Source organism: Alosa alosa, chromosome 14, assembly GCF_017589495.1.
Source record: "Alosa alosa isolate M-15738 ecotype Scorff River chromosome 14, AALO_Geno_1.1, whole genome shotgun sequence".
Taxonomy (NCBI): Eukaryota; Metazoa; Chordata; class Actinopteri; order Clupeiformes; family Clupeidae; genus Alosa; species Alosa alosa.
Genome location: NC_063202.1, coordinates 8936360 through 8958859, shown reverse-complemented (window position 1 = coordinate 8958859; position 22500 = coordinate 8936360). Strand labels below are relative to the sequence as shown.

General features: G+C 46.0%; 1 protein-coding gene and 1 pseudogene across 1 annotated transcript in view; one reads left to right on the top strand and one right to left on the bottom strand.

Moving 5' to 3' along the window:
• The window catches only part of mafa (v-maf avian musculoaponeurotic fibrosarcoma oncogene homolog a (paralog a)), a 107710-nt gene that overhangs the window by 31578 nt on the left and 53632 nt on the right, over positions 1 to 22500 (bottom strand). The window lies entirely within an intron of this gene.
• LOC125307630 lies at positions 4320 to 5196 on the top strand (annotated as a pseudogene).

Sequence of the window (22500 nt, the reverse complement as noted above, 5' to 3'; positions counted from 1 at the left end):
CACATACACACACACACACACACACACACATGTGTGTGCACACACAAATACACACCCACGTGCGCACACACATACACACACATGTTCTGTATGTACACACACACTTGTGGGTTCACACACACACACACACACACATATGCACACCCACACACACATCTATCTACACACACACACTGTCCCACTGCCGGTTCCCTACTGCTCTGCACATCATCTGTGTGTTGCGTTGCACTGCCCGCTGCGGGCTGCTCTGTGGGGGAATGGCAATGGGGAGTTCTGATGACGGGCACTTCTGCATTTAGAGGAGCCTGGTCACTGTGCATGAATGTTAGAGCAAGTTAGCCCTTGATTAGCAGCGCGGCACACAAAGACAGAGAGGACTGGGCACACTGCCACCCACAGACAGACAGACAGAGAGAGACTCGGCCTTCTCTGAGTCATCTAGGTGGCATTTCCATATGTGTGCCTGTGACGCTAGGGCTGGAGAGAGAGCCAGCTAGCGCGGCGGCGACATTAAATACATGAGAGTGAAGGCACTGATTAGCACGCGCGCTCGCGGCCCCAGAGCTCTTTCTGGGCCTCCGATCCAGAGAGGCTCTAAATCATGCTGCCGGCTGAGCCGCTCAGATCTAGGCCACACCTGAGTGGAGAGCGAGAAGTGCTCCTCCTCCTCCTCCTCCTCTTCCTCCTCCTAAAGAGGGCTACACGCTGCTGACACCTGAGGGAGCTGTGAGGAGCAGGGTGTGTGTGTGTGTGGGGGGGGTTGGGTGTGCTAAAGGGGCCAGATGAGAGGTTCTCTTTGCACTCCTCTGTGTAATGTTCTCTGACATTTCAGAAGTCGTTAAAGGTGTGAGCGCAGGGGCCTGTGATTTAGCTTTAGTACTTTCAGACCTTGAGACCCTGTCGAGAGGATGTCAAATAAAATGCGTGGATGGATTAGTTCAGGGCCACTGTCGCACACAGTCCGTTTTCTTTTCATCTTACTTTTTTTTTTCATTAGAAATCACTCATCGCCTTTTTAATTGCTTAATTGTCCAATTGCATGTGTTTTTGTGCAGTGACAAAAGAATAAGACTGACACCGCGCTTTCCCAAAGAAGGTTTTCGGGAAAGGACCCAGCAGGTGAAAGAGGTCCTGCATTCTGAGCGCTCTGGGATTTGTAGTTCCTGACCTTGCCCCAGCAATGAACAGGACACCATTCCCTTCTAACCTCAACCTCTTCAACCCCATCCCCTCCCTCTCCTCCCCACAGTCTCAGCCCAAAGATAGGAGTCTCCAGTTTTATGAGCGTTTCCTCCTCACCAACAAACAGCTACCAGAAAAAAAAGTCAGTTCTGGCTCCTGCTACTACTGATGACAGCTTATGTCCTGCTATTTGTCCGTGCCAGGCATTCGTCTCCATAAACCTCCAGCCGTAAAAAAAAAAGGCCCCGTGACCCACATCGTTAGGGGCTGACCTCCCAACTTCATGACAGTAAATGTTTGTTTTCAAGCTGTCCAGATTGGGAGGAGGGGGAGGGGGGTGGGGGGCCGATTAGCCTCAATTCAAGCAGCATGGCCCCGCTCTTCAAAGCCTCCCCTACAGAGAGGCCTGTCAGATCCAATATAAACACAAACACACACACACACATATGCACACACACACACACACATATGCACACACCGAGAGACAGCGCGAAAGAGAGAGAGAGAGAGAGAGAGAGAGAGACTGTCTCTGAGAGAGAGAGAAAGAGAGAGAGAGAGAGAGAGAGAGAGAGAGAGGGAGGTGTAAGGAGTCCTAATGCTTCTAGACTGATTAAACTCATGATCATGTGAACTGTTGATTAATTACCCTACCACATGATGGTATGACCTCATGGTGGGCCCATTGTCACATATTGCTACTTCAACAGCTTTTGATTATATCTCTAACCTTTGCCTTTTCCACAGGAGAAGCTAACTAGGAAGCAGGAAATGTAATTAATGTGTACATTGTCATGTATTGATTGAATTACTTTGGGGGTCTCACGGAAGCAATTGGTCTCAGTCCCAGAACAGTAATGATCACGTGATTTCCAATCAGGTGACCCTTCATCAGGTGACCTCCAAACCATATAATCTTTATCAAAGCAAATAGTCCTCTAAAACATAGATAAAATGAGGAGCCTATTTAAGAATAATTCACACAAAGCTCCAGGAGTTCTGTAGCCAGATCCTCCCACACCACTACGGTGTGTAGTCATCATCTTCTGAGCCGGGTACGTTAATTTCTCTGATTGTCTCGTATGGTTCTTTCTTAAGATTCTCTTAGCCTGTTTTCTTAACTTTCATTTTATTCATTTAGACGTTTTTCTATAATGTGTTTGTATGAGTAACCTGTACCTGACAAATAAATTGTTAAGCTTTGACCCGCATAGTTTTCTAGATATCCCTCAAGTTTAAGATGAGCCAGGAGGAACGGCTAGGATTAGTCTCCAGGGCAGTGGGGGCTAAATCAGTGAAAGTGTAGGCATGCTACCAGGAGAACTGGCTGTCGTATTATACTGTGGTGGGCCACTGATTTTATTAGTAGTCTGGAATTAGACAGCTAACCTTAGCACACCCTGAACCCTTTGTAGCTACGGTAAGGTGTTCTGTCCAGATGAGCATAGTGGTCCAGGCCAGCACTATAGCCTCTGACCCACTTTCACACTAGGATCATTACCAAGTGAAGTCAGCCCCCTAATGAATCCCGGCCGAGGAGGGCCTCGCACACTATTCTTGGGAAGATGCGCCTAATTAAATAGCTAGAAGGCATTCTTGTAACAGCATTGTGAGTAGGCCCACATCGGCCTACTATGGATAGTAATATTACGTTGACCGAAACTTCTGCATATCTAGCGGGGTCAGAATCATTAGGTTAAACAGGGGTTCTATAATCAATTGTTATTTCCAACAGCTGGAAGATTCATCATTTTCCTTCACCACTCCCAGTTCCCTCATTGGTCGTGACGAAAGACGCCTTTACAGGTGGTGCCCTCGTGGTGAGGAAGCTGACTCTATCAACAAATCTCGCATAAGTAACGCAAGCCCGCCTTTTAAACTCCCACAGAATAGGGTATGAGGTTTGATCTTCTTCCCTGTCTACAGACACTGTGGTGAGTCTTGCTTTATTTTTAATACCAGGTTTGAGGTTAAGCTATGATAGGACAATATAATTTATAGTTGTACAAATTAGTATGGGCCTATTATACCCTCTGTTATCCCGAGACGAAACTGTGGGGAACCTTAGTGGAACTCATGGAAGACAGTCAGAGATATGATCATATAGACGTTCGAAACATCTTGGCGCTGTCTCAGCTCAGAGGTAACCACCCTAATATTCAATAACTTTTGTAATTCGTACCAGGTAGCTTTATAGTATGGCATAGTGTTTTGTTTGTTTACCTTATGAATTCGATCTATACAAATCCTACTCAAACCAGTTTGATTCACTGACGGACAATGAATCTCTCACCTGAAAATGAAATTGCATAAGAGTGTCGCTGGTCATAACAGATGTACGAAACCATCTTTAGATTGCGTAACTAAGATCACAGTTTGAAGTAGCCTATAAAGATGTTGAACTGAAAGCGTAATTTAATAGTTGGGCGTCGAATGACGTTTTCCACCATTTAAAGTAAAGACATTGGAGTGGATATGATACTGTGTTCTTCAAATGTATGTAAGATGGATATTTTATTTACTTCTAAATTTGATAAAACGTAAAGTAGCGTAACATTCGGAAGCACCAAGATTTCCCTATGATTTTAACCTACTTAGGCCTATATTTACATATCGTGCACATGCAGTCTGCCAAGGGGCCGCGTCCACACATGACGTGCCTCAGTGGCAGACACATAGTGCGAACATTTAAATGCTAACTCCGTTCTGTGCCTATTAGTGATCAAGCCGTCATTGTAAAATTAATTCCAAACACATTGACAAAGATACTTTTGTGCTAAAGACACTGTTATGTACTGGTTTGGTTGTATGCTGCTGTCTGCTGTGCAGTGGCTAGTTGTAAAATTGCTCTTAAGTTAAATTGTAATCTTTGTAGCCTGTACTTTTCTGGGTAGCAGAGGCATGCAGAGACTGCTATGTTTATTTAAACCACTGGGCTACTGTTTTCTACATTCCCTCATGCACATAGATAAATCTGAACCGATGTCAAATGTAATGTCCAGAAGTAAGAATGCATTGCCTTAACACAACTGAGTTTTCTTTGCCTTAAAAACAACAGGTCAAATAGACTTTTCTTTTAACCAGTTTTATTTTCCACATGTAGACTAAGCTATCCTGGGTTTTATGTTTAAATTGTCTTACATATCTCCAATGTATTGTCATTATATGTATAGCACTGTAACAATGATGAAACCTATGTGTGACTACAGGCACGTATTGATGATTTAGTCTTTGTCTAAGAGAAGTTAACTCCAATATTCAGCATGGTTGGTAAACCAGATCGCGACTGGTTTTTCAGCACTTCACTAATAGTAATAAGAATATTTTCAAAGTAGTAAAATGTGTGGCGCAGGCGCTTCCAACTACTAATCACACAATGTCCCATGATACCTCAAACATGCCTTTGTAGAACTGCATAAGATTTATTCACTGTCACCAGACAAGAGATACTAGATTTGTGCCTGCATAAGTCACCTAGAAAATACTTTCAGTTATCTAATGGAAATGCTTTAACATAATAGATGACTGACGTTAGAAAAAATATTCAGAGCTAACAGCATTCATCATGATCACAGAAAATGTATATACCAGCTTTAATAACTTATTTGCTATGTTCCCTTAGGCTACTTTGCCCTTAACAGAATCTTCTCAATTCTACCACCATACTTTTCCTGAATGTAGTGGTAAAGAGTCAGGATCACAAATGGGATCACATTGAATATTTTATAAAAGAGACTGAGACCTTGTTTTCTACTTTAACTTGTTGTCATGAAACACCTGAATACACTATATCTGTAACATGTTGTAACCTTTCTCCCATAATAACACAAAGCTCATCAATGTTCAATCACTGCATGGATATGCTAATGTCCTCCAGGCGTCAAGCACACACTGGAGCGATGGACTATCCTGAGGAAGATAAACACCTCCGATGGGGGGTTAACCCATCCAGATAATCATTGGCTGGATTTACATGTTTCTCCTTGGTGCCAGGAAGGCACAGAGACTTTCGGATGAACAGGTCACTCAACAAATGGACTACTACCTGAACCTGGCACAGTGCTGCTACTTCAAGCATCCCATCCACTAACTGCAGAAGAACAAGCCTTGGTTCTCTGGGAACTACAATCATCAGTCCTGCAAACACTGGCTTTAAGGATCCTATTTTGATAACCCCACTAGGTCCAATCCTGTGATGACCCAGAGGGGTCAAGGGGACATCTGTAAGGATCCTAATTACCAGGCTGATGATAATCTTTTCAGTCATATATTGACTCTTGATCAACTACTAAGTGTGGGCCTATTGTGGGCCTACTGTCACATGTCCACAGGAGCAGTTAACTATAGGGACAGGAAATGTAATCAAATGTATACCTTGTCATGTCTTGATTGATTCACTCTCACTACAACAATGGTCTCAAGTCTCATCAAAGTACTCTCAAATCAGATGACCTCCAACCATGTGATCCCAAATCAATGTAACCAACCACAAACTAGGTAGCCTACCGTATTTAAGTGAGGTTCACAGAGCATTCTAGGAGCCATTCTGTAGTCAGAATCTCCCGCACCACTAAGGTGTGTAGTCATCATCCTCTGAGCTGGTATGTTCATTCTCTGATTGCTTCATATGGTTTCCTAAATGTTCCTTTAACCTGTTTTCGTGACTTTCACATTATTCATTTAGATGTACCTTCTATAATGTATTGGATGAATAGCTTGTGTCTGACAAATAAATTGTTATGCTTTGACCAAAAGATAGTTTTCTAGAGTTTCTTTAGATATCCCTCAAGTTGAAGATGGGCCAGGAGGAACGGCTAGGATTAGTCTCCAGGGCCGTGGGGGCTAAATCAGTGAAAGTGTAGGCATGCTACCAGGAGAACTGGCCATCGTATTGTACTGTGGTGGGTCACTGATTTTATTAGTAGTCTGGAATTAGACAGCTAACCTTAGCACACCCTGAACCCTCTGTAGCTTCGGTAAGGTGTTCTGTCCAGATGAGCATAGTGGTCCAGGCCAGCACTATAGCCTCTGACCGACTTTCACACTAGGATCATTACTCAAGTGAAGTCGCCTCCCGAATGAATCGGCCGAGGAGGGCCTCGCACACTATTCTTGGGGAAGATGCGTCTAATTAAATAGCTAGAAGGCATTCTTGTAACAGCATTGTGGGTAGGCCCACATCGGCCTACTATGGATAGTAATATTACGTTGACCGAAACTTCTCCATATCTAGCGGGGTCAGAATCATTAGGTTAACAGGGGTTCTATAATCAATTGTTATTTCCAACAGCGCGCGGACAGCTTCACGATTTCCTTCGACCACTCCCAGTTCCCTCATTGGTCCTGACGAGTGACGTCTTACAGAGGTAAGACAAGGCGCATGGAAAGCGAGGTTAGGATGTTGTGGAAACAGGGCGGTAAAGTCGGTGATGACAGGGCTCTAGCTTTATAGGTTCATCTCTGGGTAAAAAAGAAAATAGTTTCCAGATTGAACCCCGAAACACCAGGAGATGGACGTGCAATTTCATGTGAATCTGCTGCGTACATGACTCTCTGCACACCCCCGACCCTCAGTCACCACAAAGGAGCCCCACAAACCCCACACAATGCTGGAGCCATTTAGCTCCGGCCTGTTTACAGAGAAATCCTCACCATTCCCGCTCTCCAAATCCCCGGGGACGTTGCCTCTCCAGCGTGAGAGAATGTCTTTGCCTGGGGGCCTCGGGACGATCGGTCTGCTCAGTCGGTCCGTCCTCCCCCCCACACAAACCCCCACCGAGCCCCCACACACACACACACCGGCCATGGAAATCTGCCTCGCCGCTGAAGGGGTGAAAGTCGGGAGGGTCAGCAGCTCAATCTGCATACCCCCACTCCCCCGTCCTAAACCCCCACCACACACTGCCCTGCCCTCCATCAATCTGAGCAGCGGGCCGGCCCAGCCCTGCCCAGCGCTGCCCAGCAGCCTCAGGAGGGGGAATCCTGACATTCCAACAGCAGCGGCTCTCTGGCGGACAGTAATAGAAGCCAAGGGACGGCGACTGGGAGGAATAAGTCAAGCCGATGCCGTGATGACAGTGACAACAGTCTGGCACATCACCCCGCAGAGAGGAGGGGGTGGGTGTGTGTGTATGTGTGTGTGTAAGAGAGAGAGTGTGTATGAGATAAGAAAGAGTGAATGTGTGTATGTCTCTGTGAAAGTACATACTGTATGAGAGAGTGTGTATGGGAGAGAGAATGTGTGTGTGTGTGTGTGTGTGTGTGTGTGTGTGTGTGTGTGTGTGAGAGTAAAAAAGGGAGAGCAGAAAGGAGAAAGGTGAGAGTGCTAGCAGGTAGAGGAGGTGTGATGGATCGGAGAGGGCTGACAGCCAGCCGTCTGGGGTTTATAAAAGGCTGTGTGTGTGTGTGTGTGTGTGTGTGTATGTCTGTGTCTGTGTGTCTGTGTATCTGTGTGTGTGTGTGTGTGTGTGTGTGTGTCCGTCCCGCGCGGCCTCCTGCCCCATTCATCTCCATCACGTCCTGCTGTGGCGCCCCTGACGCGGTCAGACACGCCGGCCATCGAAGGGCTCCCGTCCCCTGCAGCACATCAATCCTGGACACAGCCTCTCCCACTGGGCCTCAACCACGGTCCCCCACAGCCAGCCCCCCACGGTCCAGACACCGTGCTGGAGGCCCCTCTGGACTATACGGAGATCCAGGCTTAGCCATAACATCCAGCCCAACAACCCACCCACCCCCCAATGACACAACAACCTGGGGAGATGTGCCACAGGCTCACCAAACGATGGCAACTCATTATTTCAAGTCTGCATTGTTATTCTGCTCTGCTCAGCTATAATACACAACCCTTTTTATGACCCCAGCTTCTTAGAGCACCAAACCAGAAGCATGAGGATTTACGCCAAACTCTTAGACATTAGCTGCCTTATTGAAATTAACTTCACTGGGAATAAGGTGTCATCTACAAAGTAATCTACATGCTCTGCACAGTAAGAACAGATGAATAGAACCTGACTTCAAGCAATGCTCTTTATAGGAATATCAAAGGAAATCAAGGTCACTATCACACAGTATAATTCACATTTATGCACTGAATATCTTCATGAAGCAGTGTCACACACACAAACAGTCTGTGCTCCTGCGATATGAAATATTAATGAACCAATAAAACACACATAAACAACGACTCCCTCAGACCTACCTTGCCTTATTGCCACCCCTACTGAATTATTCACCACACTGATTTTACCTCATTTACATAGAGGTTACTGTTAAGAGTTATGGCATGTACTCAAAGAAGCATGTTCAAAAGCTTACAGGCCCTTCATGTTCAAACCGACTCCTCCACAGAGTAAAGATGCTTCCGTAAATCTCTGGGTGAAACAGATCACATCACAGCCCGGCTTTTATCCCAGTAATGTCGCTTCTGACAGGTGATCTCAGGCTCCGGACTCAGATACGGGGAGTTCCCTAAAGACCCCCACGACCCCCTCCCCCCAAGCCGGCCGTGAGCCACTAAGACCACGATGGCCGGATGTGGTGAGACTAGAGTGTCTGTCTGGACCCCGAGGAAGGTCTTGTTTGGGCTAAAGCGGGGACATCTGGCCACTCTAATCCTCTTACAAGGACAAATGGTACCTAACAGTCCCCACGAGAGAACAATGGTGAATCAATGGTGTCTCTGACATTGTGACATGGCAATTACCTTTAACTCATGTCCATTGATTATCCCCCAAGAAGCTTATCCTGGCAAGGGTCAGGAGGAAGCCCGAGACTGCCCTGAAAAGGCCTGATGGAGATGGGTGGCCCAGCCCAACACACGGGACCGCAGCAGACTACACTACGGCATGTCTCTAAGCTCTAGTCAATTTTGCTCACCAGAATTTCTTGGAAAGTATCCTAGCGATGCTGTCATAATCCGCACGGATTTAACAATTATCAGCAGATTTTATAATGCTTGACAAATACATGGATAAAGAAGGTGTTGAGTGAGGCAGTACACTTTTCTTCTTTTTTTGGATAAAGACAGATGATCCTGCAGGATAATCCAACCATTCTCCAAATGAAAGCCATATGCAGCCATGGTGGCGCTCAGAAGCCAAGGAGATCCTGCACAGCAGCCAGGTCCACCACGAGGAAGCCAACAGCATTCCCTCCTCGCCCCCTAATCGTAATGATTACCAGATCAAATGTTTGCCTTCTGTTGGATAGCTGCGTAGTAAAGGGCTGCCTCCTCAGTACGCCCTTACTGTTTTAATAACCCACGTCGCAAACAACACGAGACATTCCACAGGCAGGAACCCAATTACAAACAGAGCGATGGCCTCACTATCATCATTCTCATTTCATTTTCCATCTCTCCATAATGGGATGTAATGGAGTCTGTCGTTACAGTCTGTCCATTAGGCTACTGTATAGCCGGATATTGGCAGGTGAGGAAAAAGCATTTCACTTGTGAAATACTGGGCAGTAAAAATGACGGCAGGGAGACAGTAAGTGGCCGTTGTGAGAGATTGATTTACGAGGCCTACAGTATATTGTGCGGTCCCTCCCTCCTGGCCATCCACAGTAAATTTCACAATGTTTTCTTTTCAATCGACATCAGTGATGAGAACAACTGTGATCATGGTTTCTTGCTTTAATTTACAAACTTGTTTCGTTTGTTTGCTTGTTTGTATGTTTAATTTTGTTAAAATGTAATGTATTTTTTTATTTTTAGGGCTTTTTATGCCTTTACTCAGATAGGATAGCGGAGACTGACAGGAAGTGAGTGGGAGAGCGAGACAGGGTGGGATCCAAGGACCACAGGGCGGGAATTGAACCCGGGTCGCCGGCGTACGGTGCAGGTGCACCAACCAGTCGCGCCACTGCTGGGGCCATGTATTTTTTAAGTATTTAATTTCTCTCTTCAGTGTAAGGACTTGGAAGAGCTGTTGCCATTACTGAAGTGCAGTATATCTTTATGGACCGGACACTTCTACGCGCCTCAATTAAGAACCTGTTTACATTTGTTTACAAATGTGTACAGGCGCTTAGTGTCCTGACTCTAGTTGTGAGTATTGTGTTTGTGGAAAGGGCCACACTCAGTGATTGCATAGAGCTCAAAAAAGAGTGTAAGAGTGCAAAAGTAAAACATTCCCAGGTGAACCTTTTCACTCATCAGATATGGCAAATCACAACAATCACAGAACACTGAAGCACAGATCTGAACTGGACAGAGGCATGTCCAAGAAAAACATGACAGATGAAGGAGGGGGTTGAGATAAAGTTGGAGGCTGAGTGTGGATGGAGGAGATAGGGGATGCTGGGAGACAGACGATAATTAGGAGAAGGTTAGAGAGGAAGGATGGAGGAAAAGACAGACATAGTAAAAAGGACATCTAAAGAGAACAGAGCTGAGAACAGCTATAGAAGTACCCCAAAAAGGCACAGTCAGTAAAGAGAGAGCCCCCTGTTTTTGTCCACATTCCAGCTTTGATGCCTTCTGTTTATTTTGCTTTGCTTTGTTTTGTTTTGTTTTTTTATTACATGTTCTACACGTTAAGTGTTCAGCTCCCCCGGGAGCACTTCCAGCGCCTATCAACAAATCTGTGCTCTCCCTCGACAGAGCGCTCACTCACTCTGAGCCCCATAAAAGCCCAGCGCACAGAGAGAGAGAGAGAGAGAGAGAGAGAGAGAGAGAGAGACAGAGAGAGAGAGAGACAGAGAGAGAGAGAGCGCTGGAAACAATGGACGTGGATGTGACGCTGTGAAAAAGGAACCCTCTCCTTTTCCCTACCCACTCTCCGACGATACACACAACTACCTTGTGCAACTGCAACACACAGACTGTGCAAGCACACGCACATGCACTCACATTTTACTTTTTTTTGAAGGGTGTCATTGTATTGCATGTATGTGTTTATGTCTTGTGCGTCTTTTTATACTGTTGGAGATTTTAACTGTGGGGATATTGGCAGGGGTTAAAGTGTAAAGTGTGTGTGTGTGTGTGGGGGCACCTCAGATAAATTAATAATAAATATATTCTTTCATACCAACAATAAGCACGAGGATATTGTGAAATTAAATGGTGAGTTCATTTTTCACGTGTACAGAGGTCACCAAGAAGCTAGCAATTCTTGTCCAAAAAGTATTTCTACACCACAATACTAAATATGCTGTCCAATGGTGAGTCATTTTTTCCCCGTTGTACTGACACTGGATTTTAAGGTTCCCCCACCTGCCAAGTCCCACTTTAACCACTGGATATTGGTATATCACAGCTGACTGCATGGGATGCAATGAAGCTGTAGAGTTTAATGTTTGTGTGTTTAATGTGAATGGAAGTTAACCTTGCTTGCTGTGAGGGTTTAGTAAGGTCCAAATTTGCAAGGTCGCCTTGCTTGGACAAGGAACCTAGAAAGAGTATGTTCCTGGTCCCTGGTTTGATGGCACGGTACATGTTCGTTTGTATACTGAAGATCCCTGGATTTCATGTTTGGACTCCCATTGTGCTTCGAGGATCTGCCTGTTCAGTGAAAATAAATCATATTTTTGTACGGAACTGCTGTCTCCTGCCACCTCCTTCCCTCAACGCCATCTTATCCAGTGGTGCACCACCCTCAGCGTGGGGTGGCCGCCTCGGTCCCTCACATTTGGTGGCAGCGGAGGGATGGCACGCCATCGCGGATACTGGAGGAGGGGAGAAAGGAGCAAAGCAACTATGCAAGAGATGATTGGTGCACTGCAACTCTGCAAGAGATGATTGGTGCATTGCAACTCTGCAAGAGATGATTGGTGCATTGCAACTCTGCAAGAGATGATTGGTGCATTGTAGTCTGGATACCAGACTCTCTGACTTCGCAGAGAATCTGGCCTAGATCCATTGGCAAACGTTTATTTCCTGGTTGGTGGACGCTTGTCTGAAGTTTGAAATCATTGGAGTCCAATCACTAACATTTGGTAATGACATATGTTAACCACGGGGGACACAACGATAACGATAGGCTTGCAACTTTCGTAATCGCTCTCAGGAATGTCCTCTGTTCGCTGGTTGGTTCGGAGACAAGTTGCCGAAGTAAACAAAGTGAGCGAGAGCAATTCCAGACGGAGTGCTGTAGGGAAAAGAAATCGAGCAGAAGTACGTAGGCAGGCGGAGGCCAGGCTAGGTGCATTGGCCCAGGTGGCCCTGGTGGAGATTATGGGGCCAAGAGAACAGCAGCGTTGGACGAGGGCATGCTGCAAGGTGGAGAGGTAGACTGTGACTAGGCAGAGACCGGAGAGAGCCGTCCAGGAATATCAACCTACACCACAGCAAAGACAACCTCAAACCAGATCTGGCTGCAGCAGCAGTGCCAATTGCCTGGCCTGGAACTACTCAGGTAGGAGTGGAGAACTAAGGGGCGGACTTCCTGTCTCAGCATCTGGCTGGTGAGACTGCAGAAGGGGAAGAAATCATATATTTATGTATTGACCTCTACAGACCCTTAAATAGCTTCCTGTGGAGCATCGAGCCTTCCTGTTGTGTTTGTCTGAAGAAGTAGTAGTAGTAGCAGTAGATGAAGAAGAAGAAGAAGGCTGGTGAGGCCTTGAACGACAGATAAAATGATGTGTAGAGGGTGGCTGAGATAAGAGAGAGAGAGAGAGAGAGAGATAAAGAGAGAGAGAATTCATGGGAGCAGCGCTTCACTTGAGAGCATGGATATAAACTCTCCTCTAGAATCACACAGGAATTGCTGTATTCAAGGGGGAGTTTCAGAAAGGAAACTTAAATGACAGGACTTCAAATGGTGTGGTGAGTCCTACACAATTCAGTGCACAAAAGAGATCTTTCTGTACACATTCTTATAATACATAACAACAGCATCCATTACATCTCATATGATATATGTCATATCTGTGGCCATATGATATATCGGTGGCCATATGATATATGCCATTTCTGTGGGTGTTTGTTTGTGCACTCATAAGAGCGCAATAGCGGGAACTCTGCACATGTACTGTAGTATACACAGTGCAAGTGTATATCTGTGTGCTTCTGTCAACATGTGTTAGTTTCATCACACCAAGATGATAACAGTTCCAAGTCTATATTTACACCTTGAGTGAGACTATTTGTTTTACTTATACAGAGAGGGCATTTCTGAGTCACTTCTGGCTCTTTTACATTAATAGCAGCAGCAACAGCTGACTTTTCCACTTTTATTAACAGAGGCAGCCAGAAACACCTCCTGATAGACACACCCCTCAGACTCACACTGCTGCACCTCTTTCTCTGCAAAACACACACACACACACACACACACACACACACACACACACACACCTGATCAGTGGGCAGAGAAGTGAACACAAAACGATGCCTGTGCCAGAGGTGCAATGCCAGAAGTTCTCAATCACCCTTTTTATCAGGCGTTCTCTTATTACTTTAAAGAATCATAGGAAACAATATAATAAACCTGGGTCATGTATCTGATAGTGAACCAGGCATTTCCATTAGTTCCTCACTAAACTGGACCATTGGACAGCAGTATTAAGCCATGCTGTGCCCAACAAGGGAAATGAAGGCCCTTTCTCCAGGAAGTCTGACTACAGATGGACTACCAGCCCGGCTGAAGCTCAAAGGAGCCAGTGCCGGCTCTCTGGCTTTCATTAATATGCGGGCCACTACTGATTCACGCGCTGCGTGCATGTAAATAGTTAATGTGCCGGCCATTTGCCAGCTACTGTGTGCGGCCGATTTCTTCAGAAGTTTCTTTTTCAGATCGGAGGGAGTGACTTTGGAATATTACAATATTCATGAAGTCTTTGGGAACTTTATACCCCTTAATAGCTTTGAAGTCTGAGCCCCTAAGTTTTTTTTTTTTTTTTTTTTTTTTTTCGTTTTTTCGTACGCTCCTCCCTAAAAGTCTGTCCGTCCATTTTTTTTTCCTCGTCAGTAATTGGATACGCAAATAAACTAACTCTGTTTTTTTCCCTCGCTCCGTCTCTCTTTCTCTCTCTCTCTCTAGCCCTTGTTTATGTTTCCACACATTTGGTGGAGCGGCAAACCCCTTCAAATGCAAATGTGAGGCTTGCTCTGGGGGACCCAGGGGGAAAGGAGAGAGGCTGAGGGGATCGCCCACACCCCTCAACCCCAGGAATGCAGCACCATCCACGGGCTCGGTCGCTCATTGCCCCCTCTCCTGTGGGCCTGTCTCTCCCTGGGCAGACGCCCACTAACCACAGAGCATAATAGGAGTAGACTTTGGATTTTTTATTTTTTTTTGTCAGGGCTTAAATGAGTGCTCTGCGGCCGATCAATGGCCGGGGCTCGTTCAGATAGAGGCAGATAGTGCAGCGGGGCAGACAGGCAAAACGGGTGGGGTAACGCTATCCTGGGCCAGGAAACGGGCGGGAAGTCTGAACGCGCGCGCCAAAAACGAAAGAAACACATACCTCAGGAGAAGCGGCAGGGCCCCCCTTTGAAGGAAACGATAAAATATTAAGGGGAACTGGATAGCCCGTCTCGGCTGACTGTAGTCTTGAGGACACTGGGAGCCCACCCATGGCCCACGTGCTCTCAACTGGGCTGGGGGGGTGATGGAGAGGTCAGCGGAGTCGAGAGCTTAGATGCGCCGCGGCACTGGGGATGAGTTAAGGGACTCAGGTCCACATCCTACTGTACCTTCTCCACTGACAGAATGGGGTAGGGTGCTCTCTCTCTGGCACACACACACACACACACACACACACACACACACACACACACACACACACACACACACACACACACACACACACACACACACACACAGACACAGATTAAGTCTGCCGTTCTTCCCTCCTCTCCCTCATCCGCACACAGCTCTTCATCCTCTCTAAAACTCCAGCCTTATGGTGCCAGATGAATAACAACATGCCCTTACTTTTGATCATCCAGTATTAAACAGAAAAAAAAAATCCCTTCTCCCTTTTTGCTTCCTTAAATCCAATAAGCTCCTTGTCATTAACTTTTTTTTCTCTCCTGCTGTGTAAAAGAGCAAATATTTCCAGTAGGAGCGTAAGGCGAGAATACTAATGATATTCCAATAAAATACAGACTTAATATTATTTCATTTTATTAGATTAGTAGATTGGCCCCAAATCTGTGTTCCTTGCTTATTTTTGGGCAACTGTCTTATTTGACAGCGTCATTTAAGGTGGGAAGATACAATGTTGGGTGTGCATGCTGCTTTGAATGTCTTAAATACACAAATAATTGTGGTAATTATAAATATCCCATTGAAAACACGGCCATTAACACTGTCTGCACTCTTCTGACCTGAGTGACTGACGCCGCTCTCTCTTCAACACCTTGTTCAGAGAGGTGTGTAAGGGGATGAGTGGCAAAGTGGCCGGCACGTTCGAGAGGATACTCTAATATTCAGGCACGGCCACCAGTATCTAATGCCTCTGTCGATAAGAAGCACTCAGCTTTATACTGCTCTTAACCCAGGCGAGATGCCACCTCTCTTAGCCATCCTTCCTTTGGACTGTGTCTCCTCTCCTCTCCTCTCCTCTCCTCTCCTCTCCCCTCTTCTCTCTCTCTCTCTCTCTCTCTCTTCTTCCTTTTCCTCTCCTCCCTCCACTGTTTTAAAGTCACACTGATACAAACTTTGCCAGTGCAGATGGCTGTGTGTACTGTTGTACTGTGCTGTACATATTGTAGGCTGTGTGTGTGTGTGTGTGTGTGTGTGTGTGTGCATGTGTGCGTGTGCGTGTGCGTGCGTGCGTGCGTGCCGTGCGTGCGTGCATGTGTGTGTGTGTGTGTTTTGCAACGTTTCTTATTAAGTTCCAGATGGCAGATGGCTGGCCCCACTCTGGCTGTAGAGCACTGTGTTTGTGGCCTGTCTGTTGATTTTTGCAGTGAGGATTCTCCCACTGTAAGATGTATAGCAGAGAGGACTGGGGGACCCCGCATGTTTGTGATGGTCCTCTAGGAGTGTGACTTGGAATGTCTAGCGCCCGAAGTGGACTTCTCCAACAGAATCTTGTGCCAAACACCACATAAACATAACGTATTACTTGTGATGTCCAATAGGAAATAGTTTTTTATTCAAATTTTCGCACAGTACAGCTTAATTCTATTAATACGTCCACCAAGATCATCACTGACAAAATATATTTTATATTATATATGCTCTGTGTCTATATATATATATATATATATATATATATATATATATATATCGTTAAATCTGGACTACGTTCTCACTTTTATCTAACTTAACAAAAACAAACAAGATGCAGGCTGAGATGACAAGGCAACACCTTCTAAATAATTTTCCCTTGGATTTTAAAATCACGTTACATTCAGAAGCATAGAAAATGGATGATCATGCTTTATAATATGCAGACACACACACACTTACACCCCCACACACACACACACACAGACACACCCACACACACACACCCACACACACACACAGAGAGACACACACACACAGGGTCTACATCTTCATAATCTCTAGGTAAGGGGCAATGCATAAAAATATCATTATTTTCTCTGAAACGTCCCAGCAGAAAGGAGGCCAGCTGCCTGTGTACTCCTCTGTATGTAAATGGCTCTCCCGGCAGCACGGCATGGCAGCCATGACGACGACACGGGGATATTCTCGCCGATAGGCTGCCACTAAATTAAAAAGCAGTTATAAATAATACTCGGCTGGGTTTCTCAGCTTAAATTAATGCCTCAATTAGATTGGGAACATTAAAGGTAGTAATGATTTCACTCCTCGGCCTAATCATTAACGGCGTGCCCACTCTTCCCTGAGATATCCGCGCTTCGCTCTGAATGGATTAGACTAGATTAATGAGGGGTGCATCTAAAGGTAATTCACTCTGCCAATTTATCCACTTAGTTTTGTATTGTAGGGGTAATTCATACTCCATTGCGGGGCACACATTTGCATTGTTACTGGATTTTTTCACTCTATTTTACTCAGAGATTGTAAGTGCTGGAAGTGGTGGATCCCTGTGTAAACAGGCTGAACTGGAACGACGTGGAGATCAGAGTGTTGTTTTGCTGTCTGAATGGGATTAGGTGGTCAGAATGGCCGGCACTGGCCAGAGAGGAGCAACACACAAAAATCACCAGGAGAATCACTGCACTGTTATGTGTGTAACTCAGATAATCACGATGAAGTGTGTTTCTTAAGCTGCGGAGAAAAGTGGCACTTCATCACCTGGTGTGTGTTTGTCCCTTTGAAATGATACACACAGAGGTTTTATTATTGCCATACAGTCAGTTACAGTAATAAAAGCCTTCAGGCCTAATAATCCTTTACAGTATAATCAATATTTACTGTTGGTCTGTGGAGCTTGCCAGGACAGCGAGATATTGAACTGCACATGATGGTGTTGGAGCACTGAGGTCTCTTACCAGCTTTTTCTCTCCACATTTCTCCCAAATTTAAACGGGAAACGTGTCTTTAGTCGAAATGTGCAGAATGTTCTGAAATGTGTATTTTTTAAATTATTTGTTTGTTTATTTATGTCTATGTATCTGTTAAAGATGCTGTGTAAATGCATATAGGATGTTTAAACTGTCTGAAAAGCTAAAATATGTTTCCTGCACCAATGACAGTAATGCATTTCCATTCAGTTTTGGCCAAAGTCTTCGTATTCTCCCTAGCATTTATAGGTAATTCACTCCTCTGTTTTTCTATACAATAAAAGGGAAAAAAACATATAAGGGGGAAAAGTACCTTGAAACGCTCACCTTCCTGAAAATACTATTGCCAGCACCATGTGGCCATAACGATTTATAGGAGTAAGTGATCTGGCCGGAATCGATTTAAACTGTCAGCACTAACTGGACATCAACCTTGGTAGCGTATCGTGTGCAGGTTTTGTAATTCAAGTGACCGCAGTCTCGTCTTGCTGGTCACCTCTAATCAAAACTGCCCCCACCAGAGCAAACCCGGACGACCCCTAGTCTCTGGCCATATGTCTGGCGCAAGCCTTGGGGTGGGGGTGGGGGGTTGTTTTGGCTGTATTGAGACCAGGCCCAATAGATGCACAATAGATTTAGCATATTAATTCAAAGCAATCTGATCCTATCGTGACCTTTTTCAGAGTGGAGGGGCCGAGGTAATTCACAGTCTCTGACCACTTTCAGGATTACTGTGTTTATCTGGGCATAATCCTGATATACATTAGAGCCTGCTGCTGTCCATGCAGATGAGAAACAGGCAAGAGCAATCTATCACAGAATGGCAGCCAGTGTAGCATGCCATAGAAGGCCATTTAAAGCGTTCCTGTACCCATGTGCCAGTTCAGAGTTATGTATGAATAAAATGAGTTATCATGTCTGAGGTAGCTCAGAGAGGGCCACAATGTGCCCTGAGCACAGGCGATTACCCCAAACTCAAACTCACCAGGGGGGTACATTTTTACCTGCAAGCTTTTCTCTCTTTTCGGAACTTAGGAACTTTACTTTAATTTGGAGTTAAATCTCTGTCTGTAGCCACTAAAGCGTTTGGCTGTGTGTGTGTGTGTGTGTGTGTTTGTGTGTGTGTGTGTGTGTGTGTGCATGTCTGTGTGTGACCTCACATGTGTGTGTGTGTGTGTGTGTATATGTACGTGTGAGATATTTAAATGACCAATTCTCTTCATGGTGTATACCTCCTACAATCAGCCCGGGAGTAAACATTTATCACCTGCTCCAGCTCCCTGGCTTGGCCTGATTATGTTGGGTCCGAGGAGGCCATTTTGATTTTGACAGCCTGCGCATTTGCCTATTCATACAGACGGGAATAGGCAAAAACTCCTCAAGCAGAACATATTCACAGAGTGCACAGTGAGGACTTCATGTTTGCAAATGATTTTTCAGGTACATACATAAAAAAAACACCCCTACCTGGAACGTGATAAAGGGACTTGTTGAAACCCAGACAAGCCAGCCTCAGTGACCAGACTGGGGGAGAATGGAGGGGGGGGCATTGGTGATGGCAGAGTGAGGAGGGGGGCTGGGGGGGGTTGGGGCACTCTATACACAGCATAGAGGAGCAGACAGCACGCATCGCCGCGACGACCATGCCTGTGTGTGATAAGGAGACACTGGAGCTTGTTTACATGTGGCAATAGGGAAACAAATTGAAAAATTCCTGCCGGGATGCTGATGCATATCAAAACAGGATTATTTTAGAAATAATCGCCACGCCACAAACTGTCAACAGCTAATCTCCACTTTGTTAGAATTCAAATTACTTTAGCATGTTTACATTGCCCATTACGGCTGGGGCAGGAACCAGGGACCCCTTTCACGGGGGCCTATTTACAGAGCATGTACCGAGTGAAAGAAAAAAAATAGTCATAAATAATAACAAAACACGATAAATCTTCCATAAATATACCCAAGCCGGACAAAACAGAAGCGAAAAAAAAAAAACTGTTAGAGAGGTCCCACATGCGGAATGAGAATATTTAAAGAAAGGGAGCGAAGCACTAAAGCACTCTTGGGTCCAGGCCTCCCAGTCGGATGTGGCGGTGTTAATATTTGATGGTGCATGTGTTGGGTCGAGCCACATTAAGCACACCTTCCTAACCTCTTCTCCTCCTCTCATTCCTCCTCCTTTCACTCGCCCTCTCTCTCTCTCTCTCTCTCTCTCTCTCCTCTCTCTCTCTCTCTCTCTCTCTCTCTCTCTCTCCCCCTCTCTCTGTCTGTGGCTCAAATTGCCTGTGTTTATCACTTCTCGCTGTGCTGGCGCTGAGAGACGACACTCTATCCTCCGTTTGAGTGCTGTCACTCACTGTCCATCCTGCCTGGACGCACTCGTTCTCTCACTCACTCACTCCCTCTCTCTCTCTCTCTCTCTCTCTCTCTCTCTCTCTCTCCCTATCTCTCTCTCTCTCCCCCTTGCCTCCCTTCCAGCCAGCGTGGGGGTGTTGGGTGGGAGTAAGGGGGGGAGGGGGGTGGGATGTCGGCCCATTGTTTCCGCGGCAGCAGAGACAGCGAGCCCGGCAGAACCAGACACCCGCGCTGCAGTTCCTGCCTTCCCTCCATGGGTCAATTAGCCTCTGCCCTTAAGGGAACAAGCGAGAGGCGACAGAGGAGGCGCAGGACACGGGCCACGAGAGGAGAGCCTGAGCGTACTGAACACACTGACCGCCCCGGTACGCAGTCACATACGAATATGAAAACAAGGCTGTTTTAGGTGGGGGGGGTGTGTTAGAGTCTGTTGGAGCCGTCAGCAGAGAGGCTGTTTTAGGTGGGGGTGTGTTAGAGTCTGTTGGAGCCGTCAGCAGAGAGGCTGTTTTAGGTGGGGAGCTGTGTTAGAGTCTGTTGGAGCCGTCAGCAGAGAGGCTGTTTTAGGTGGGGAGCTGTGTTAGAGTCTGTTGGAGCCGTCAGCAGAGAGGCTGTTTTAGGTGGGGAGGTGTGTTAGAGTCTGTTGGAGCCGTCAGCAGAGAGGCTGTTTTAGGTGGGGAGGTGTGTTAGAGTCTGTTGGAGCCGTCAGCAGAGAGGCTGTTTTAGGTGGGGAGCTGTGTTAGAGTCTGCCAGAGGGAATGATGGGCAGCCTGACTAACCGGTAGAGGCAGGACCATCCAGGCTTATTTAACACGCTCATAAGATACAGTTACAGAAACCGTTCATCGAGACTTGTTCATGGCTCCAGGCTTGCAGCATGCCCGTAAAGTGTGTGTGTGTGCATGTGTACATGTAAGTGTCTTCAAATGGCCGCTATTGTTTAGTTTGAGTATGTTCAACAAACTCAGGAACTAACATTTTGCGAGGCTATCGAGTGCGCCCAAGGCCAACTGTTTGTGTGCAATATGTCCGTTGTGTGTGTGTGTGTGTGTGTGTGTGTGTGTGTGTGTGTGTGTGTGTCTGTGTCTGTGTCTGTAAACAAATATGCTCACATACCACAGCCCATCTATGCGACACCCCTTTTCTTCTCATTGTGGGCAGCAGTCATATCATTCTCCCAGGGATACGTGTTGTGGCAGCAGCCATACTAAATGAGAGACATCAAGTGGGCATTCCAAACAGAAACTAAAGGCTTTGTCCCCGGCCATTAGAAGGGTAATTATGCTGTTGTTTGACTCCGTCTTTTATGGCTCGCGTTTTTATGCATCACTAAGGACCCAAATCTGGCTAGTTTTTACAGTTGAGACCCATAAATTCAGTTTGAAACTATAATTAGGGAGCAACATACAATGACAGCTTAGACATGGCCCTAAGGGATATCTCCCCCACTCCGTACACACACACACACACAGACACACAGACACACACACACACACACACACACATACACACACACACACACACACACACACACACACACACACACACACACACACACACACACACACACACACACACACACACACAGGTTATTGTCACAGAGCAGAGGGATACTGCGGGAGAGCACAGATGATGGAGAGGCCTATCTGAGGAGACACCTACTGTATAACATAGGGGCAGTATGGATGCAGACAAGCTGTGGGCTTGGATGGGTGCCCATCTAACTGCCTTTGACTTTGTTCCACATTCGCAGCCCTTGCCTGAGGCAGGGAAGGGAGGTGTGGGCTGTGAGGGTGGACGAGGGTGGAGAGAAGGGTCCGATTAACTTTGACTGCACAGCGCTTTGAAAAAAGGGCTATTAGCAGATTTATTCAGGAATACACCACAAAATAGACCATGTGTGTGCTTCTGTTGGCCCAATAGAGAGACTTCAGTCAGAGTGTTCCTGCCAACAGGGACGAGCATGTGACATGTGCACCAATTTATACACAGAAACGTACACACACACACACACGACTTCTGAGCACTCGACCTGACTCATTTAAAAAAAATGGCATGGAAAGACATTAACCTCAGTAAGGTACAACTGAATTCATCTCCTCAATGTAAAACGGAATGATTTGTGATTAAAATGCAGTTGTGCTTTAAATTCTATGCCACTGAATATTTGCAAGAGATCATCTTATGATCTCCTGTGAGAGAGAAATTATTTACTGTAAAGACAAACAGCACTGCAAAAGAGTAGGCAGCCTTCTCTTTGCCTTCAAAACTGCATTCACTAGAAACAATGCCAGTAGCCAACAATACTCCTTTATACTTCAAGGAAAACCAACTACACAACAACACAAACCTCTTTCATAGAACACCTGCATGTTCATACACTTTGAGGAGACATTTTGCGAAACTGAGCTCAAAAAGGCTAAAAGGCTCACTGCTATGACTGATACTGAATCACTAGCTTCTGTTCGTCTCCCCTTTCCCTCCTAGGCACCCTGCTTGTACGCCTGCCGCACACTGTTTGTCGTGTCTCTGCGGCCTTAACCACACGCCACTGTGAGCGCACAGGCCGC